The 23,717-nt window shown below is 38.5% G+C and overlaps 1 protein-coding gene across 1 annotated transcript in view; it reads right to left on the reverse strand.

Moving 5' to 3' along the window:
• Mpped2 (metallophosphoesterase domain containing 2) overlaps positions 1 to 23,717 on the reverse strand; it is a 181,666-nt gene that overhangs the window by 151,086 nt on the left and 6,863 nt on the right. The window lies entirely within an intron of this gene.

Raw genomic sequence — 23,717 nt, forward strand, 5'->3', positions numbered from 1 at the left:
AGGGGCTAACAATGTTCAAGAGGAAGTGTACTCATTACCTCACTCATGTAACTGTAACCCTCTGTATAGTATCTTTACAATAAAAAAAAAAATCATCAATGAGCATTACCTTGGAACCATTTTTCATCAAAATGAATTTAGGAAACTATAATCTTAACTTTTTAAAAGTTCCAGACTTGCAATGTTTGCCTGGCACACAGTAGAAACTCAGTAATTATTTCAATAAATGAATGAATAAAGGAATGACTAGGTCAAATAAACAAATAATGACCCAAACTGACACAGTTATATTCACTATTCTGTTTTAAAGGTTAAAGTTAAGATTGTGAATATTTCTAATTTAACTAGAGTTATCAATTCAAACTTTTCTTTGTGAGAGACAGTACAATTTGGTATAATGCATAACACACAAAAAATCAATTTTTAAATTAAAAAGTTGCTTTTAGAAATCTATGTATAAGGGCTGGGAAGGTGGCTCAGTGGTAGAGTGCTTGCCTTGCATGCATGAGGCCCTGGGTTCGATTCCTCAGCACCACATAAGCAAAAAGAAAAAAGCCAGAAGTGGCGCTGTGGCTCAAGTGGTAGAGCGCTAGCCTTGAGCTGAAGAGCTGAGGGACAGCACCCAGGCCCAGAGTTCAAGCCCCACAACCGGACCCAAAAAAAAAAAAAAGAAATCTATGTATATTTTTATTTATGCAGGACTGCTGGTAGCCCACAAACATCTACAAGGTCAAGACATATTATTAACATCCCTGACAATATAATAAATCGCGCCATAATTAATGTTCATTCAGAAAGAATTTTCCTCGGTTATTGTGAGACTTAGCATATACACATAGCCAAGTAATCTATTACAATTGCTAGTTTCCTGGGGGTTTTTTGTTTTTGTTTTTAATAAAAAAGTGGTTTACTTGCTAAATAAACTATCAGCAATAATCTCTGATCAGTCACTTTAGTGTCCTAAACATGAAAATATAAAAACACCTTAGTAATCCTATTTCATCCGATAGATCCTATTTACCATTATTATTTAGCTCAGCTTTCCACTATTCAGCCCCATAGTTCTGTGGGCAAGTGTGAGGTCCATTGTTGCATAGATAGACAGACAGACAGACAGACACATAGACAGACAGATAGATAGATAGATTTGAACTTTTCATGGCAATGAACACAAAGATTTCGGTAGAAGGTTGGTGAGTCTAAAGATTCTTGTGGCCAAAGAACTAGTGAAATATGATAATTCACTAATGAATTCCAATCCTTGGGCATGTATGCTGGGGCTGTAAGGGATTATGCCTAGAAGATTCGAACGAAAGCAAGTACAGATGATTTCTGTAGCTGAAGAACATGAAGAACTCATGCATTATATGCCCATAACCTAGCTCCAAACACAATTCTCAAAGAGATGTTTCAAAATTTTCTCAGCAATGTTGGTACTGTAGGAATAGGTAATGACAATGACCATCAGAACATATGCAAGCACGTTCATTCATGTATACTCTTGTTCATATACATACATGTGTACTTTATTTATTAATATTGTACATTTATTATAAAGAGAAGAAAATCTGGCCTAAGAATTTATAGTTGTATTTCCAGTCAGCAGTCCTATAAGGATCATCTTAAGTCATTCTGTCTGTCTGTCTGTCTGTCTGTCTCTGTCTCTCTCTGTCTCTGTCTCTCTCTGTCTCTGTCTCTCTCTCTCTCAAGTCATTTTTGTCCTCTAAAGCTATCCCAGGAAGAGCTACTTTCCTTAGAAGTATAAAAGCAATTTTAAAATCGCTTTCTATCATTTCTTTCTCTGTTCTTTAATTCCTTGTTCTCTCCCTCCGTCTCTCCTTTCTGCTTATTTTTCTTCTTTTACATTTTTTATGTTCTGGCTTGGGGATACACTAAAATTTGAAGAAAAAACATGGAAAGTATGATAGTGCTTTACAGTCACAAGCAATTGTGTTCAAACAGTGAGGGAACCTGGTCTATCCTCATTTGGACAATTTCAGCCAAAAGCAGGATCTAGTTTCAAAGCACAGCTGCCCATTTGAAGTAGGATAAGCATGGCTAATTTCTTCAATGAGAAAACGATGATGAATGGAATAGAAAATAAAGATATTTTGAAAGCTAGACTTTTAAAAAAATTTTTTAACTCAAGAAGGTCATCAATTTGGAAATATTATCCAGAGAATATTTCAAATCACAGAGAGGAGCTTTCAAGAAAGCTTAAGTGATGGCAAGTGCAAAGTATGCCTTGGAGACAGGTTGAAATGAAAGCCACAGTAGTGACACAGGACTCTAAATCCTGGACTATGCAGCTGCAGGGCTCAGTGGGAGGCCACAGGATCTCAGTGTCCACAATTTCTCCTTTGTAAACCACTGGGCAACAGTAACAAAGGTCTTCACAATTTTCATTAATAAAACTTTATTGTCAATTGTAATGATATTTAAATTCTTAATGATGGTGGCCTAGTCATTTTATAAACTCAAACAAGTAAAAGGATGTTTACAACTGAACCCCAAACTTGCCACACGTCTTATCCTTTGTAGAAATTTATTACAAGAAAGTATGTTTAACTCGTACAGTTCTCTGTCTGTTACACTTTAGTTAAAAGATAATTAACTAAAAAATAAACTATAATCAAACTTGTCAGTCCATCTGAAATTTTTCCTTTAGATATAGAATTTTTTGTATAATCTAAGAACATAAAAATGGAAATCTCTATTGAAGTAAATTATTTTAAAAAGTCATTTGTTTCCATTTTTCTTAAGATCCTTAAGTCTTCCCTTTGGACTGGAAAAAAAAAGTATAACTCTCATGTTTTCATTTCCCATCTAAGGGTTTGGAAGGTGGCTCAGTGGTAGAGTGCTTGCCTTGTATGCATGAGGCCCTGGGTTCGATTCCTCAGCAGCACATAAGCAGAAAAAGCCAGAAGTGGTGCTGTGGCTCAAGTGGTAGAGCCTTAGCCTTGAGCTGAATTGCTGAGGGACAGAACCCAGGCCCAGAGTTCAGACCCCAAACCAACGCCGCCACCACCAACAACAACAACAAAAGTTAATTTCCCATCCATCACACTTAATTCTGCCCATGTCTTGAAACTTCATCTTCCATAAGAAGAAACAAATGCTAAAGTTCATCATTTCTATCCAGTGCCAATAGTTAACTGAGAGCCTTGGAACTGTGTGCCTTTTCTTCTGAAAGTAGTTTTCACATTTAAGCCTAAAGTATAACCAATGTAGCTGCCTGCTGGGGTTTTAAGCAGAGGTTTTGTGGGTAACCATACAGTTACAGGGTGTGTAAGAACTCATACTTTTCCTCTGACTTCCATCTTAAAAATTCATAAATCCTTCAGACAATAGCTAAAGGCCTAGTGTGGTATCCTGATATCCCAGAATTTGAAGCATGGAGGCATGAAGATTTTGAGTTGGAGGCCTATCTTGGCTATTCAGTGAGACCTCTATGGAGCCAGGAATATGGTTTGTGAACATCTTCATTTGTCACTGAAACCACTGATTTTGAAGACAGCAACCAATATTGTTCTGTTTATTTATTTTCAAGGAAATAAGGGAGGCGATCTCAAAATGCTTTTTGGAATAATATGCCTTAAGGATGCCTCTTAAAAAACCAATTAAGATATGTTTTTCAAACTGGTATCTTAAAAAAATGGTAACTAACTCAAGTTTGATGTTTTGTTTTGGTTCAATTATGTAAGCCATTTTCCGTAGCCAACTGCCTGAAAAGCTGCAAATTGCTTTATACCTTCAACCAACACTGACTGGCATTTACTCTTAGTAAGCAGAAGTTGTCACAAGCGACAGAAAGTGATTAGCAATCACTTGCTACACAACAGGAGATAGACTTAAAACTCCCATTTACCCCCTACTGAACCAATATCTTAGCTCATTCTAGAGCCCTGCAATGAGAATTTCTCCAGCAACAACATAAGATTGGAGCCCCAGCTCTATAGAATGAGACAAATTTGGTCACAAAGGAAAATGAAAGCAAGCACCCTAATACTACCTTAAGACACTTTAGTTGGAGAAAAACAGCCGGCTTGCCATCACATTTTATGATAAGCAAATGAGATTGCAGGCAATGTAATTTCACTTATGTGATTCACTTACAAGCAATGCAAATGAAATCTTGCTGATTACATTTAAAACAAAGGACTGAATCTGCTTATTTATAGAGCAGACCCATAGTCATGCAAAAAATCAGGCTACTCTCTACCCCCGTGTGGAACAAAAAGAAAACAATCTGGCTGAGGACCTTTTCAGCTCTGCAGAAAGAAAAACGATGTTAACTTGAACTCAAGGTTGACCTAATATGTTTAATAATGTGGTTTCTCAGTGCCCTCAATAGAAAACAAGGTCAATAGTGTGAGTAGTTGCTAGCTGAGGTGTTCAACCCACATGCAAACATGTCCAGTGTTTTATTTGTTTTTTAGATAGCCAAATAAGTGTTCAGAAAGCACTTTCATCTGTGTTTAATCTGAAACCTTCATTTATCTGTGGAGGATGTGTGCATCTGTACAGATACACACATTTGTGGATAGACAATCTAGACATATAATTTCTACAGTGAAATACATATTGCTACAACAAATATACTCAGTAGTTAGACTCTTTAGAATGTCTGTTTTCTGAACTTCTCCATCTACTAAATTGGTTCTTAAGAATTCCAGAGCTTTCTTTTTGTTTGTTTGCTTATTTGTTATGCTGTCTCTGGGACTTGAACTCAGAGCCTAGACACTCTCCTTGACTTCTCAAGGTTGGCTCTCTACCACTTGAGCTGCAGCTCCACTTTCGGCTTTTTGGTGTTTAATTGGAGATGAGTTTCACAGCTTTTGCTACACGGGCTCATTTTGAGCCACAATCCTTACATCTCAGCCTGCTGAGTAGCTAGGATTACAGGCGTAAACCACCAGCTCCTGGCAGAGAGCTATCATTTTAAACCAATGTTTTTATTAGATGATTTTCCTATTATGAAGTTTTTAACAGTTTAACTGAATACAAAGTTCAAAAATTCCACTGAAAACAAAAGTTGTTGATTTTCCTGGCAAAACAACAGAGCTGAGAACCTACTTTCTGTGATGCTCTGATTTTAAAGATTGAACAGGTACTACTCAGCCTCGTCAATGGAACCAATATTCAGCTGCCAGCCAAGGCACCAAGATCCGAGGCGTTTGGCTAGAGCATCATCGACAGAGCTGCAGCACCCTAGGCAAAGAGGATCACTGCCAAGCCAACTTGGACCCAGCTGCAGTTATAACATGAAAAGGTTTAATGCAATACCTCCCACCTGCCGCAGCATTGTCCAAGAGGGAAATTGCATGTGGCTGAAATGTTCCTTGTGGAATGACTTGTGGCCACAGGGTTTCTCAATCCTAATGAGGAAGACACACTTCAGTAGTCTACCAAGCAGTGCCAACACCAATTATGGATAACAGAAGCAATTTTCTGTGCAGTAACACCACTTCTTTCTTGCCGAACATCTCATTTCTAAACAATAACCTCTGGGACCATCTCAAAACTGAAGGTGCCTTTGAAGTTAACCTTGATCTTCGCTATTCAGCCACAGACAGGTCTCAAAAACTAAATCCAAATTGAACTTTGAACATTTGTATTTGATTGACACATCCAACCTTCCCTCTTCATGTCTCCAAACAGAAAACTCCAAGAAGCACATAGGCTTGCTTGTTTCCATGCAGTACAAGCCACGTCTAGAAACCATCTAAGTTGTTAGGCATGTAAGCCATTATCCGAGCCCACAGCATATGGCCACACTTTTCTCAACTCCCACATTCCAGCAAAAATGCAATTGTTGTCCAAATGTGCCTAGTCTCCAAGGAGGAAATGTCAGTGGGTTTCTAGAGTCCATAGGTCCCAAAATATGCTGCCAGACTTCAGAGGAACCAAGAGACAGAAGAGTGGTAGGAAGAGAAGATATTCTGAAATGAAAGCAAAATACAAATCTCCAGGGCAGAAAATAGCTGCTGCTGTTTTATTTTAAAGGGAGGTTGCCTCCTATATGGATCTTGCTTTCTTTTAGATTGGGAGAAGAATCAGACCAGAAGCCCCTTTGACTACTAGGTACAGTTCTTCAGAGAAACATTAGGAAATAACATTTAGTGAACCAAGAGAAATGTCTCTGAAAATTTCTTGAAGAAATTTTCGCCTGCTTCTCTTAGTCAGCATTTATTGTCCGTCCCAAAGTGTAAGTTCCTAAGAACCTTATTACAGGTCATAAGGAGATATACTGTACTGAAAATCAGCAATCTTTTATGATTCTGATGAGGCACTCTATCCCTTTGGACTGTTCATAGCCTATGTGCAAAATTCTCTAATCATGTTTCCCTCACAATGAGCAGAGCTGCCCACATATATAAAAGAAAATCTTGATATCCTATTAACAATGCATGCTAGCACAATGCCTATAGCTCATGCCTATGATTCTAACTACTTAAGAGGTTGAGATCTGGAGAATCATAGTTTGAGGTCAGCCCAGAAAGAAAAGCCTTTAAGATATTATCTCCAATTAACCAGTAAAAAGCAAAGCTGAAGGCATGGCTCAAATGATAGAGCACAGCCATGAGCAAGCAAGCTAAGTGAACATGATGCCCTCAATTCAAGCCCCAGTACTGACAAAATGAGAATAAATAATAATAATGATGATGATTCATGATGATTTTTATCAAATATCATTTAATTGTGATATATTTGATTGTTTCTACAGTAGACTAGGACTGAGTGGTTTATAATTCTACTTTGTTCTACCTACCAAACCCAAGACATTTATTCATTCATTCATCCATCCATCAATAATGACTACTCTACGTGTTAGTCACTGTGTAATAAATTGGGGATAAAAATATATGCAAAATAGAAATAAACCCTGTGCTGGTACAGGGACTTGAACTCAGGGCTTTGTACTCTTGCTCAGCTTTCTTGCTCATAGCTACAGCTCTATCATTTGAGCCATGCCACTAGTCCAGTTTTTTGTTGAATAAGTAGATATGGAGTCTCACAAAATTTTCTGCCTGGATAGAAACCTTCTTAATTTCTACTCAGTCTCCCAAGTAGTTAGTATTACAGAGGTGTGCTACCAGTACCTGAAAGTAGTATTTTCCATCAAATTTTGCTCATCTTCTCCTAGACATACAACTCTTCCCATTCATTTCCTCTATGTCCTGTAGGTAGTTTCCAAGCTCCACATCAGGAAAAGCAACTTTTTCCTCCTTGTTATTTCAAAGTAAAGATGTTAGAGGGCTGTTGAATCCCAAAGAAAGTCTCAATTACTTAAAGCTAAATAGGAGAGCTGCCAAGGAGCCATCCCTAAGACAGTGATGACTGAACGACAGGAAATGGCAGGGGCATTTTTAGCAAATGTCAGAGAGAAACCTTGAAGCAAGCAAGGTAAGCACCAAAATAGTTCTTGGGTGAGCACATCAACAGGATGGATGAGTCTCAGAAGAGAATAGAGAGACTATAAGTTCAGAACAAAAACTGATGGTAAGGAAGAAACTCATACTGCAGTCTGATTATTGATACATCAAAGATGCATTTAATGCTAAGCACTGGGCACAGTAGAAATTCAAGATTAGCCAGCATGAATACTGCCCTTACAGGGCTTCCATTTCACAAAAGGAAATATTGGTAACTATGGCTATCCCCTTATATTTACAGATCTAAATTTCGAAACAGAAGTTACAGCCACTGAGCAAGTCTATTCTTTTGGTCTTTGTTCTGTGACTAGCCTCTGAAAAACATCTTCGACAAGGAATTGGTACAGACATTGTCTGCTAGCATGGCTAGAGAAAAAGGGCCTCTTTCTTACTATTTCTGTACCTTTTTCACAAACCTCATGGTAATCTCTCTAGATCTTGTGAGACAAAAAGATACACATCCATGAATTCCTTTGTATTTTCCTGACTCAAACTGAACCCAAGATGTTCTATGTGTATACATCCTCAGTTCCACTGAACATCTTCTGTCTTCTCATAAAGATAACACTGATATGAGCAAACACCTTCCACAAGACCTACCATGGTCCAGGAAATGCTACAGGTCAGATACATAAGTCAGATGATTTTACCTTTGCAAAAGCTAAGAATATGATCGTTCTCCTCCATTTACAAATTAGAGCACAGAGAGATTAAGTCACATTCCAAAAACACACTGGTGGTAGAAGACAGACCCAGATTCAAATTTTAAGTTCTATTGATTCTCTCCCTTTACAAAAAGAAACCTTAAGAATACATTTCTAGACCCTCAAAACTTATTTTGTAACTATTTATTAAGCTTTTTATCTTAAAGTCAACTACATTTTCTTAATTTACTAGACATTCACATTTAGTTTTACCACCTAAGAGACCCCAAAGACAGTGAATGATTGAAATAAATGTGTCCAATTCTATGTGCACAGAATGTCTTTGTGGAGCCCTAGTCACATTCTGTATATGGGCAAACAAAATACATAAATCTAAATAGATTGGTGGTTCATATAAACAATTCAGACCTTATCAGGCCTTTCTTGAACTGACTCCAATTCATCAAAAATGTAGGAGCAGGTTATATATGGCACTCTCCATTAAGCGGAACACACCAATAAATTCCCAAAATGAAGAACTCAGCATCAGCAAAGTGAAGGGGGGGAAAGGGTGGAGAAATCCCCACAAAAAATTGTGGAACTCCATGCAGCCTGAAGCCCTGGTCTCCTCTGTGAGATCCTGAGTCATGCATAATGCAACACTGCAACTGCTAACAGCAGGCACACACCAGATAATTTACACTTGTTTTTATGGACACGAGGAACTGATCTTTGAAGCTGTCCCTAATGAGATTCCGCTTGGCCCTAACAGCATCCTGAGAGAGTGTTCCGGTTTTCTACTTGGCATCCGGTGCATATTTATAATGTGGAATACAGACTCATTTAAATTGTGCGTGTGGATTTTGGGTGTCTTCCCTAATTTAAAGAAAGATTTTCATATAGTAATGAGCAACTGACTCTTCAATTACTAAACCCTACTTTACCTAAACAATGTCACTGCCAGTTGCTACATACAGGTATTTCTTAGGGCCAGGTCCTGGTCCAGGACAGGACTTCTATCTGCAGGGCAGAAAGCTTCATCATCTCTACTCCTGCACTGTAGTCCGGAGACTCAATTAGGTTTTCAGCCAAAGGGCATCTCCAGAAAGGCTAATTACATAACACCATCCTCAGCAGCCACAGCCACAGGGAAAGTTAAGGAGAAAAATCTGAAGTCAGTCACCTAAATTAAAAACTTCCTGCCCCCAAAGGGCTTGGAATGCAAACCTCCCGGTCTTATTATCTCCTCTCTTTGAATTTCAGCCCCATGTAAAATTCTTTCTTAAGCCTGCTACTTCACAGCATTTCTTTTTTCTGATCATTTGGCATTCCAAGAGTTTAGAGTTTAGTCTCCCATAATTAGAACTCCATCACACACTTACTCTGAATTTCATTTGTTTTACCTTCAAGTCAATTTTAAAAAGGTTTTCAATGGCTGTAACATGGATGTTGTTATGATAGTTTTATCTGTATTTAACCCAAATCACAGACTTCTGTCAAAACAGTTGCTTTAGAAGAGCTCTTAGAGTTTACTGTTTCAAAAAATATATATAGTAAAGTTGTCAAACACAGTTCAGAATAAAACTGGTTTGCATTATGTAAAATTTAGGATTCCCCCATAACAAGCGAATCAGATTCATAGTTTTCATAGTCACATGAATGCCATACATTAGGGTAAGCTAGACTATTGGTAAAGAAGCTGAACCATATTTAAATTACTTTCATACTTTCAAGCCAATCATTGTTAAATCCCAATAAGATCAATAAATGAGCATTTTATAAGGCATGAAAGCAATGTGCTTTTTATGTCTCCGTTTTTAAGTTACACAGCCATATAGGCATCCCAAATCTTTAGAGCCAAGTTGAAAGTGAAACTTCAATATTTTACCTCTGTTACAAATGAGTTTACTACAACCAAAGCAAAGAGCCAACTGCAAGCAGAATAGGTTAAAGAATTAGTTTGGAGTATCAGAAATCCTCACTCTGAGCTTTATCCAGCTCCATTCTGAAGAAAAACACAGGAGATTTATACAAGTTACCCCCCCTTTTAGAGCCAAGAACAACATCAAGTGCAAGTGCATGCTCTCCAAAGGAAAGGATGATTGCAAGGGAGTAGCACATTCTTGGGGATGCATATATTCATCCTCTGAGTCCCTGCATTCATTCATTCACTTGTAGTGTCTAAAACGAGCCTTAAACTATGACATGTGGATAGACAGATGGCAAAAATGATAAAAATATAAATAAAAAGAGAGTCGCTGCTTCATACTACCTACAGGTTAGTAAAAAGCATATATTCCATAATGAGAAATATGCTCTTGATACATACAATCAAGGGGAAGCACTGCTTATAAATTCTACGAGTACAAAAAGGATAACAAGCATCCAAAGAGGTGTGTAAGGGATTCCCTTAGAAGTGAAGAAGTGGAGGGAAGAAAACAGCTCTCAGGAAACAAGACTAACAAGGCTATTGAGAGCATCTGTTAAAGGCAGTGGACTGGCTTCCTTCTCTCCTGCACCTCCCAGGACCTCTCCATTTAAAAAACTGAAAATTCAAGAGGCGTGCCTAGAAAGCTGGACATGCCTCTTTCCTTCAACGGCAGCACCAAATCCAGACAGTTTTGAAGACCTTGGGAATAAAAAAAAAAATCAGTGGACAGATCACCAAAGTTGGCACTAACTGTTGCCAAATGTCTGGCTGGCACCGATGTACAGACTAAATTGGCCATGAAAACCTCACTGTAGTCTTGCTCTTCTCAAAGGAAATAATTTTGTGATCAACAATGGGGCTTACCCAGAGGCCAGGCTTACAGGGAGGCCTTGAATTCTGAGCTTAACTCAATTGCAGGGTTGAGGGCAAGAGTTTCAAGTTTCAGATGTGCAGTCAAGTAATCTGATCCCATCAGACTTTTAATGGCTTCAAAAAAATCCAAAGTGTTAAATCCTTTTCCCAGCCTCCCCCTGTGCAATCAGAGGTGCTTTTTACCAGTTTTCCTGATCCTCCCCCTCGTCTCCCGCTCTCCTACTCAAGCCATTACTAAGTCATTAATTTAATGCATTTAATACTTGGTTCTGAGTTCTCAAGTTTCACTGTCATCTGTGATCTTAGGAAAAAGAGGAAAGAAAAAAAAAGGAAAGCAACAAAAGGAGAAGGAAAGAAGAATGTTTTAAGATGGTGCTTTGATTGCGAGATGCCATTATAATACGATGATCTTGACTCCTTATGAACGGAGGGATAACATCCTCACTGGAGCAAAATCCACAATTCCAGGCAAAGGCAGCCAGAGTTAAACTGTTGCAGGCAGCCTGCAGAGAGCAGAGGTAAGTATGAAATCCGTGTTGCTGGCCATGGAGTTAACAGGGCTTTGATCCCTCCTTCCCAGGGCAGAATCCCTTGGGAGACAGTATGACCTTAATACTTCTTGACAAGAATAAAAGGGATGCACCAAACTTAAGGGCATGCAGAAGTTATGGTGAGGATGGACCATATGCTTCCAGTGAAACTGCTGGGACTAGATAATTCATACTCTAGATGCAATTATATAAACAGTATTAATAACCATAGTTATTACACACTGAGTAAATAATGTACATGCGACACTATGTACTTAACCAAGCACTAGTAACAGCATGCTGTTATCCTTTGAAGAGCATCACCACTGTAACAATGAGACATCAGTGTAGCAGAGAATGTCAGAGTACACATGTTCTGAGGTGGCCCGGGCAAGAGAAGCAGGCTAAATTCTTTACATACTTTCTATAACTTCTCAAATGACTATGTTTTGTATTTTAAATTGTGCCCATATTTCTGTTTAGCAACAATCAATGCCCTCTTAAACTCTCTCTTCCCCCAAATGCAAGTGTTCATATTCTCTCTCCTTCTTCCTTCCTCTCCCCCTCTCCTTCCCACCTCTCTTTCTCTTTCTTCTCTTTCTTACTTTTCCCTCTCTCCTCTCTAATTCCCCTATCTCCTCACTCTTTCTGTCATTTCATCATTTCCGGCCTGCCCCTCTCTTTCTCTCTCATTTAGCTCTTTATTAAGATACCAACTCCAGCAGAGGCTCCTGCAGCATGGGGTACAGCACCTCACAAAATGGTGCCCTGTGTTTATAACGTGACAGGGCCCTCCCTGCAGAGTGTGAGATCATGACTAACATGCACTAATGGCCAGAAAAACTCATTTTCATTCCACACTTGACAAAATAAACACCTCATAAAAGCAGGTAAGCAGAAGCCACCTTCACTATGGCCTGCTTTGTCTTAATAACCTTTGAAAAGGAGGAGCTAGCTGAAGGGAACAGACTGTAGCACACACAAAATGCCCTTAGGGCATAGACAGCTTTGGATAAAAGCAAAACCTCTCATGTAAAGTTAAATTGTTTTCTTTCCTCCAGCAGGGCACCTCTCACTAACACAGACCATTGCTGAATTTGCAAAGGTCCTTTCAGTGCAAATCCTGGTTGAATTAACAGGATCTTACCAAACCTTACATGAAAAAAAAAAATAGGATGCTTGATTGCTTTGGGTTTCCAATAGACTCATTTTATTTCCTCTTTTATCCACAGAAAACGAAGCTCTTCTTACATGTTGGAAGAAATATTGCAAAACATTCTTTTTTCCCCGTTCTCACAAAGTGCAGAATTTATGGCAACAGATAATTAACAACAAATGACAAACAATCTGGGCAGTAAAGGTCCCAGTTTGTTTGCCAAGATGATGGATCAAATTCCAAGATAAACAGTGGAGTGTGCCCACTACCATTAACATCACTGCGGGGTCAAGATGGGGAGATGAAAAACCTTCTAGCCACCCAGCACCCTGGGGTATAATGTGGAGCAAACACTCGCCCTCTCATGGGGTGTGATTTCTGGTCTAATTCTCAGGAGGACCTTTGGTAGTGAAGGCAGAGCAGGGCTCACAGGACTGTACAGAACAAAAGACCGAATGCTTTCTATCTTGCATGGGGAAAATATTAGATCCTTTTTTGTACTGCAATATAGAAAATTTAGGAATTGATATCCTATAGGGTCTCTGTGTTTCCTATATTCTTCTCCAGGATCCACCCTTTCCCATTCTTGCCTTCTCTAGGTTTGTTAGGTCAAAAAAGGTTTCAGTGCTGCCCAAAATGTAAGGGTTAAGGGTGAAATGAAAACAAGTCAACCTGTAAAAATCAGGATTTGAACTCAACATACGGTGTGTCCCCTAGATACTAACAGATGGCAAACCTTGGGAAATCACAACTTCTCATCTTCTTACATGTCTTAAGCGCCAATTCATAGTTCACAATTGTCAAGTGGATTCCTTAAAAAGAAAACAATAAGGGGCTGGGAAGGTGGCTCAGTGGTAGAGCGCTTGCTTTGCATGCCTGAGGCCCTGGGTTCGATTTCTCAGCCCCACATAAGCAAAAAAGAAAAAAGCTGGAAGTGGCGCTGTGGCTCCAGTGGTAGAGCGCTAGCCTTGAGCTGAAGAGCTGAGGGACAGCACCCAGGCTCAGAGTTCAGGCCCCATGACCAAACCCCCCCCAAAAAAAAAGAAAAAAAGAAAAGAAAAAGAAAACAACAACAAAAATCCAAACCTAAAAGTTTTGAATTACCTAAAACAGTCCCTTAAAAAAATCATTTCATGTCAGAGACCAAACAGGCCAACATATCAAAACTTCCTGTCCCAATCCTTTTCAATGGCTCAGTTCATTGGTAAGTCAAGGTGCAATTTTGTCTCATTTCCCTGTTGACTGAGGTTTATGGATACTTACCGTCCCTGGTATTAAAGCCAAGGCTAGGAATACCATAATAACCAAGAAAGTTGCAATCTCATGAATGTATCCAACATATTTACAGGAAGTCCAAGATCAAGACAGACTCCATTGGGTCTATTTCCCGGTTCACATTCTAACTTCAGGTGAGGAAAGGGATGGATAGAGATCTCTCTTGTATCTCTGATAAATGGCACTTCCAATGGAAGCTCCATTCTGAGAGTTCTGCCCATGTGAACATATCATCTCCAACATACCATGATTCTAAAGATTTATATTTTTCCAGCATATGAATTTTGAAGGAGCATAAACAGGGAGTTCAGAACACTACAGGGACCAATACACAAAGTTGTAAAAAAAAATGTAAATAGAATGTATTTTATACAATGTGATAAGAAAGAGCTGTGAATAGGATTGTTGTGATTCTTTTTTTAAAAAAAATCTAATAAAGTTCAATAGTCTTAGAGAGCAATGCCAAGTGAAACAAAGTAGAAAAATATATTTTTCCCCCTTTCAGGACTTAAACAGAGCTGGTAAAATGTCTGTGTCAGAACAGCTAAATCTTTCAGGAAATTGGAGAAGTATGCTGTGGCTGCTTAGCTAGTAGAGGACTTAATTTATTTTCTTGATTTCAGCTTTAAGTCTTTGTTCAAAACACATTTGAAACTTAAGTGTACAATATGTAAAAGATTTGACATTCCGTCTATGGAAGAAACACCTAAAACCAAGTACAAGTAAATCACTTTGTAAAGCCAATCAATATAAGTGCCAAAACAGCCTACAGCAAAATGGAAAAAGACATTTTTGTCTAATCCAAGAATCATCAAATCTTTGAGCTAGAAGGCTCCATAGCTGTCTGCACAAGAAAATAAATGAATGTGAGTAGAGTCTATGATAGAAAGTGGAATTCTGTGATCTTTTTCAAAGCTACTGACAATGGTGGGACCTGTATAATGTTCTACTTCTCACTTAAAATTTTAAAACACACTATTAGGTCCTAAAAATGTATCTATTTGCTATTGAATAGTAATGTTAATTTTCTTCTTCTTCTTTATTTATTTATTATTTTGATATTGGTCCTAGAGCTTGAATTCAGGGCCTGGGCACGGCTCCTGATCTTCTTTTGCTCAAGACTAACACTTTACCACTTGAGCCACACCTCCCCTTTCAATGTTTTTTTAGTAGTTTAGTAGAGATAGGAGTCTCGCAGACTTTCCTGCCTGAGCTGATTTTGAACCGTGATCTTCAGAGCTCACTCTCCTGAGTAGATTGGATTAAAAGTGTGAGCTACCAGCCTCTGAGTTTTCTTCTAATTTTTTTCCCAAAAAACTAGGGATAGTGGGAGAACAACAAAGGAGGGGTAACAATGCTCAACAAGAAATGTACTCATTACCTTACTCTTGTAACTGTAACAGTATCCTCTATACAGTATCTTCACAATAAAAACAAACTTTCAACAATTTTAATGCATAATACTAGACTGTACAAAAATTTAAACCAATTAGAGGTGCTTATACCTTTTGATTTGCAATAAGGAATAAAAAACTGAAAAGCTTGCCAATATGCTTGTACTTATGTGCATATATTTTATCACTTTACAGAGACAGAGATTGAAGACAAAAAAAAAAGCCTTCAAGAAAAAACAGAACAAAAAGTATGACCACCCAAATAATTCAAGTGTCAATAAATACAGCTATTTCCTCTACACAGAGTTAGTATTTCCACACCCAAAGATGTGCCAATTTTGTCCACACTGATCTGGAAGGAATAACCTGCCCAGGCCACAGTAGCTACTAAAACATCTAGCTTTCGGCATGCTATGAGAGCTGGAAATGGAAAAAAAAAAGACACAAGAAGGAGAGCTAAGGAAATACTGAAAAACAAGAAAAACACGCTGATGTGTGGACCATTCCAGAAGCAGACAATTTTTCCTTCCTTTTGGAAACACTTGAGAACTCCCTAGAGTGTCTTTTACCAGCTACGGTAGGTTTAATGGCATCATATTTACAATTACATATTCATAAGGGATGTTCAAATCCTAAAATCTCAGAATTAAAATTGACTGCATCAAAATGGATGAAAGATTTGTGCAAGGATCCACAATGCAATGGTTTCTGGATGTCTAGGATGTCCATATACTGTCACTGTACTTTCTCTAGGATCTTTTTCATCCCCTAAAATGTAGATAACTTTTAGAACTCAACATCCAGATTAAAACCTTATAGCGAGGGTTTCTTCTATTTGTCAAAATTCTTTTCCTTCCCTGAAAGTCAAGTCATCAGAAAACAAACAAAAAATAACATCACCTCGTTATGCAAGATATAGCTAGGTTCCTAAGAATAAATCCATCTGGACACACACACACACACACACACACACACACACACACACACACACGAGTATAATTTGAGATTGCCTTTTAATGCTTGAATGAAAACAAAGAGCTCTATAGAATAAGAAAAAAAAGTCAGCTCTAAAACCAAGTCTTAACTGTCACGGACCACCAGACGGTCCCCTCAGGGAATGCATAGGCAAAAGAACTTATTTCTAAAAAGAAATGAGAGAAGAAAAGAAAAATACCCTGTTTTTATATAGAGTGCAAACTAAAAGGGCCATTCAGTATTTCCGAGACAAATTTGAGATTGAAAACATTAAAAAAAAATTATGGCCATGCTAATGTGCAGGCCAGTGATAAATCTGTAATGAGAATGAGGAAGTAGCTAACTGAGAGAACAGTATATTTAGATATTTTTCTTCTCAGCTAATGCATCACGGCTACATAACAAAGGATAAAATTCCACCTTCTTCATAAAGGGCCATGGTCTTGAGCCTGAGACATTCCTTCATTCATTGCTCTTGCGCTTGCTCTTGCTCTGTGTGAGAGTTAGAAGTCATTTCTCTTCTCTCCCAGCACATCCCTGTGGGCAGTCACTAATGCATCCTTCCTGTACAGAGTATCACCAGTGATTTGGGATTCGCATTCTTAATTTTAAAGAGATGAAATATGAGAAATTCTAGGCATGTCAGGACCAGAAAGGATGATACTCCAAGACTAATTGCTGAGAGGATCCCCCAAAATTCAGAAATGCCTAACTTGCTGAAGATCACCAAGCAGAGACCCCCTAACAGGAGTATAATCCCATCTCCCAGAAATGCTACCAGCTGACTGCAGCAAGCTATTTGCTTATTGATACAGTGTACGTTGCTGGGTTCCAAAAATAAATCTGAAGATGCTCCTTTAAAAAACTTTCCTTCAGTGATAAAACTGCAAAGTAGGTTTATTAAGAAGAAGATGTTCTCATCTCCCCCACAGGAGGAAATCAAGTTATATTGAGCCAACCAATAGCCTTTGTCCTCTTCCTTGATTGTGACATAAAGTACAAGATAGTGTCATCCTAGGAAGCAAGGCCAGAAGAAAGGGCAAGAGCTTGAGCAGAGTAAGTCTTTAATGCAATGAAGCAGCAAAACTTAGAGATTACATTTTATCATCCTATAAAATATTTTATCATAAAAGTATAGTTCAATATAAATAATCCTAATTACATAGAAGTATATAAAACAAGAAGCAGAAGGTCATTACCCAACATTCCATAACCTAAATTGATTCTCAACTGTATTTCCTAAATATCACCAGTAAAACTCGTATTTATACACACACACATATACACATAAACATACATAGATATAGTATCTATGTTCTGTATGTATATATAAGTATATGTATATATATTTATACATACACAAATAGTTTTAACCAAATGACTTCTTTTTATAATGCTCTTCTATAAGCTGTTTTTTTCAACCCAAGATATCTAGTTTAGAAATAAACTTTTACTTCCTAGCATATTTTTGTTGTTGTTGGTGGTGGTGGTGGTAGTCTTGGGGTTTCAACTCAGGGCCTACGCACTCTTCCTAAGCTTTCTTACTCAAGGCTAGCACTCTACCATTTTGAGCCATAGCACCACTCTGGTGGTTAATTGGAGATAAGAGTCTCAAGGACTTTTCTGCACTGGCTGGCTTCCAACCACAATACTCAGATCTCAGCCTCCTGAGTAGCTAGGATTACAGGCACGAGCCACGGATGCAGGCCCCTAGTATATTCTTGAACTGGCTAAATGTAGAACCTCAGATCAGAATAATACGAAACAATATAAGATCATTGTGTGTGTGTGTGTCTGTGTGTGTGTGTGAGAGAGAGAGAGAGTGTGTGTCAGTACCCGTACTTATACTCAGGATCTTGCACCCTCCACTCTCACTGGGATATCTTTGCTCACAGCTGGTGCTTTGCAATTTGAGCCATGCTTCCAGTCTAGCTTTTTTGGGTGTCAAGACTGGGCCTTGAACTCTGAGCCTCACATTCTCACTTGTCTTTTTCACTAGGCTGACTCTACCACTGAGCCACACATCCACTTCTGGCTTTTATTTGCTGTATTAGAGATGTGTTTCATGGACTTTTTGGCCTGGGTTGGCTTTGAACCACAATCCTCAGATCTCAGCCTGTTGAGTAGCTAGGATTGCAGGCACTGGGCTAAATCAATTTAACGTATTCATTAACCCCAGGCATTACACTTATGACTAATATGCATATGGTAGTAAGGGTTGGAATAATTGCTGTTAAGCCAGCTTCAATTTTCATTCTTTTTTTCTTTTTACTAAGAGTGCCCACACAATACCAGTGAATGTTGTTCAATGCAACAACACGTAAGTTTAACTTCTCAGGTTTGATACAGCCAAACAGTTCACAAAGAAATATATTAACAGCTAGTACATAAGATCATAGGTATTGTCACATCTATATGTCAAGTATTACAAACATCATCTCCATAATGTTGGAAACACATCTTAAGTGACATTAAACCCATTTTACAGGTGATAAGACTAAGATCCACAATTCATGCATCATCACCTTAGGAAGCCAGAAACCTGAATGATCAGCATTTATATACCTCTTCATTTCACATCCCATTTTTGGCTACAGTATCCATATTCTCCAACCCTAACTGAACCCTTTGCATCAATCCTGGTTAGTCATGACTGACTCTTGATGCTTCTGATATTGGAGAGAAAGCTGAAACACTAATGGGGAGCAGAGTTCAAATGGAGTGAGACCACTGTGATTCCACAAAGCAGGCTTTGACTCACCTGATTCCTGCCCCTTTGCAACACCAACCCTCATGGAGTAAATGGAGCTGAGTGAGACTCTCCTAGGCTATTTATAATCTTGACATACACTAGGTCAAGACACTTCCTGACTCTGACAGCCTAGAAAACCCCCCTGATGCCTCATGGAGCTCTGCTGGAGAAGAGTCCTTGAAGAGACAGAACAAAACTTACCAGTGAATTTTCAGCTTATCCTTTTATTTACTACCTACTGATTTCCAAAACTGATGGAGACAGTTTGGAATCAGAAGCTCAGCATCGATAAAACAAAGACTAATAATAATCGCTAACATTTGAATACAAACCAGGCACTCCTCGATAACTCTGAGCCCTTTAGCCACACAATCACCATGTGAGATATGCATTATTTTATCCATCCCACTGTACAGAAAGCTAAGGAAAACAGAGAGTGGTGAGGACATTCCTCATTGGTTTGGTGGCATAGCTAGCAAGTGAAGCCACCAGGTTTTACATTCAACAATCTGATTCCATTGGTGGCATCCACTACTATGTGACACTACCCCACCAAAACAAGGCCAAAATCAAGAGCTAAGATCCCAGGGAATGTTAGCTGCTGAAGACATAGGCCCAAAATAAAAAGCAGCTAACACTGAAGACAGCATTTGATTTGACTTCTCATAGAAATCCTTAAAGAAGAGGAATTTATCTCCGTTGGGTGACCAACCATAACAGTTTGCCCACAACTAAGAAGTTTCTCATAACATGAGACTTGTAATACTAAATCTAAAGAGAGCAAGATGCCCTTTGAATACAATCGCATAGTATTTTATTAAATCTCCAGTCAGTATAAACATACTTATGCTTTGGTTCTTTCAATACCTCTTCATTATTTTAAAAAAAATAATCATTAAAAATACTAAATAAACCAATCACCAGTAGCTCACACCTATAATACTAGCTATCCAGGAAACTGAGATCCGGAGGATCTCAGTTCAAAGCCAATCAGGTCAGAAGAGTATGCAATACTCCAATGACTAGCAAAATGCCAGCAAGAAGGTGTAGTTCAAGAGGTAGAATGCTAGCTGGACAAACAAGCCAAGCAAACAAGTACCGTGTTCAAACCCAAGAACTGAGTTCAACCCAGAGCTAGCAAAACCTAAACTAAGCTAAGCTAAACTGAACTACATGAAATAATTTCTCCATGTTCTACTGGGGAAAGATGAACAAATGCTTCATGGACAGATGGCCAGGCTAACTGTTAGGTTTCAGTCATTATATTTTAGTGTGATCTGAGGTAGGGAGGGTCACAAAATCTAGGTCAAATTTTGATCTGTCAACTCCAGCTGTGCTCTGATTTTTCTCTTCCAAAGTCATAAAGGATTGTTTTGTTTTGTTCCCTTGGTAGTACTGGGGTTTGGAGCTCTGGTTCTTGAGTTTTTTAGGTAGTAGGTAGATGCTCTACCACTTGATCCATAACCCCAGTGCACTTTTTGTTGTTTAGTTTTCAGATAAGGTCTCTTGTTTTGACGTGGGAATAACCTGGAATGAGGATTACATCTACCTTCTAACTACTGGGATTACAGGTATATACCACCACACTAAGCTTGTTTATAGAGACTGGGTCTTGGTAACTATTTTTGCCTGGACTGACTGTGAGTCTGTCTTCCTTATCTCTTATTTAAACTAGCTGGGATTATAGACGGGAGCTGCCATACCAGACTAGGACTGATTTCTAAAAGAATAATTCTCCCCCACTATCACAATAGATTCAATCAAGGCAACAGTTCTTGGTAGCAATCAGAACTAACTAAACCAAAACCTCTTAAAACCACATAAAATGTCAGCTCTGAAACCAATAAGCCTCATAAAGATGACAGCTGGGTCCTGTTTATCCTTGGCTCTTCTACCACCTCCACCACAACAGCACCTTGCAAAAGGTCCTGTTCTAATTGCAATCTTCACAAGTCAGAGTTAAAAAGAACCTTAGCTGTCCTTCAACACAAATGCTTACATAAAAGTAAACTGAGGCTTGGAGAAAAGAAGTCAGTTGCCCATGATTATTTATAAAGCTAAACTAAATGGGAAATAAGCTGTGACTTAAGGCTACTCCCAACAAATGAAACTAGGAGACCATGAAAGGGCCCAGTATTTTAACTCAAATCTAGGTGGCGTGTCATAGGTTTTCATGGACTTCACATGCAAGTCAAACAAAGAAAACAAATGTTCTAAGAATTTTATGAAAAAAAAAAAAGAACAGACATTCAAGTGAAAAATATCTTTAGGAGAAAAATAATACTGCCGCGACATCTTGAAAAAAACCTACAAAATTTGAGGATAAACATTTGCAGATATTTTCTAGCCAATTTAAGTTTTATTTAGTCTAAAGGCAATATATATATATATATATGTATTAATATAGCATGATGATATTCAGCAAAGGTATCCAAGCACCTTCTTCAGGACGGTCAGAGCACTAGATCATCATGCCTACAAAAGAATACCAGGCTCTTGGAAGGATACGTAAGGCTAAAAAGAAAGGCGAGCCGGCTTCCTAACAAAATCAACTTGCAAACATCCAGAACAACAATTTCAAAACAACGCCCATGAAAAATCCCAGAGCATCAATCCTAATTCCTAATTTCAATGAATATGTCAATCAGCTGATTTATCAGAGGATTCGATAGGTAGGAGATAGATGGTAGATGATAGATAGATACATATAGATAGATAATCAAAGTCACATGAAGTAAATGACAAGTCTCTGCAGGAATTACATACTAAGTAGGCACATGATTTTGAGTTTGGAAGAGAAAGGTACAAAAGACTTCTTCCTATAAGTATAGCCCCCTAAACTAACTTTGAAGTATCTGATGGGTAGGGCATAAAGGCATCCCAACTGTGATAAGCAGGGATTACATGCTATAGAGATGGGAAAGCTCAAGGTGTACCCAGGTGGCAGTGAGCCAAGTTGAGTGGCTAGAGGGGAAGGTTCAGGGAGGTAGTGTCTTTGGTAATGAAAGTGAGAAAGGATATTGGAGCCTCCTGGGAAGAACTCTCTATTCCCAGGTTGGGAGTGGGATCAAAAGGGAATACAGCTGTTTATGGTGCCATTGCAAACCTCATTTTTCAAGCTTTCTTCCTACCCACCCCCCCTTAATATAATTTGATCCTTCAAATTTTTCATGGCTACATCTAAACAGATCAGTTCTAGGGTTACATGATTTTTTAAATATCTCTGTGCATTCACAGTTCACCCGTGGAATCATATGGCCAAGAACAAGTAAGCAGACGGCTGCAGACCTGAACACCAAGCTGAACTCTTTGTCAGTCATTTGCCAAGGAATCTTGGCAAAAAGCATAGTTTCCTTTGCCTGATTAGAAACAGAATCCACAAAGTCGTTTGTGATTCCTGAACACAAATCATCACACCAGCAAAACTGAGCTTACGGTATCCTCAAATACAAATGGTAGAACATATTTGAAGAGAAACAAAGAAAAAGAAACAGAATAAAAAGAATGTCTGAAACAAATGCATACTTATTTTGAAAGGCAATCTAAACAAAGAAAAACTGTATTCAACTTAAAAGCTTTCCCTTTACATCACGTATTCAATCCTTCATGATCGTGAACATAGTCTCATTAAAAGCAAGTCTAAAATTCTTAGGAATAATTTAACAACATTTGCAAGGACATCTTTTATTTTTCTTTCCTTTCTTGTTTTTTAAGCACACTATTTCAGTTTTCCCAGTTTGTATAATTCTCATCATAGATATTTGAGGGGGTTTCTAAGAATACACTTGCAAAGCAAACATCCTAGTATTTACTAATATCCAAACAATCAAGGAAAATGCTGCTTTGTTTGATTCAGTGCTGCTGAATTTGGAAGGGTGTGTGTGTGTGTGTGTGTGTGTGTGTGTGTGTGTGTGTCTGCATTTAAGTGTGGGAGGTGGTCCTACTTTTTTTTTTATTATTTCCACATAAAACAATTGCTGAAAAAGGCAAAAAAAGAGCTTGTGACTTGGACATGCTGAGAGTTTATTTCTACCAGGTATGGTAAGACTCCCAACTTCCTTTCTGTCTTGACTATACAATGGTTTCCTAAGAGGTTTAGTGTTCCCATGAAAGACTCATGTTAGACATTGGAAGGGTCTCATAGAGAACAAGCACCAGGCCTTGACAAAACAAGAGAGAAGATGACCTTTTGCCCTCTTCTGCTAAAAGCTCAGCACATCTTGTAACAGGACTATAAGAGAGTTGGTAAGACACCAGGTGCTGTGAAATCCCTGCCCCTGATGCTCTCTCTCTCTCTCTGTCTGTCTCTGTCTGTCTGTCTGTCTGTCTGTCTCTCTCTCTCTCTCTCTCTCTCTCTCTCTCTCTCTCTCTTGCTTATTCCTTAAACAGTTTCATTTGTCTTAAGCAGTATTAGGGAGCGAGTGAAAAATACAATTTCTGGAACCCACTGTTCTACTCTTGATCCTCTGTTCCCCACATTGTCTGAGCTCTGTAGCACACAGCACATGGCTTACTGGCAATAGGAAGACAATAGGTTTAGCAGTAGCTAGAAAATTCATCCCAATTAGGCCTGTTTCCCAGGTGAATGTAAAGGGGATGGTGGGGGTGAAGTGTAAGATAATTCTATCCAAATTTTAAAGAAACATTTCATCATGAAAAGCAAGCAATAAAGGGTAAAGCGATTTTAAACTAGGATTGAGACAACCCGCCAAAAATTCACTGGGTGGCTTGACAAAATTTTCTTAGCCTCTC

The sequence above is a fragment of the Dipodomys ordii genome, unplaced genomic scaffold (genome assembly GCF_000151885.1).
Source record: "Dipodomys ordii isolate 6190 unplaced genomic scaffold, Dord_2.0 Scaffold46, whole genome shotgun sequence".
NCBI lineage: Eukaryota > Metazoa > Chordata > Mammalia > Rodentia > Heteromyidae > Dipodomys > Dipodomys ordii.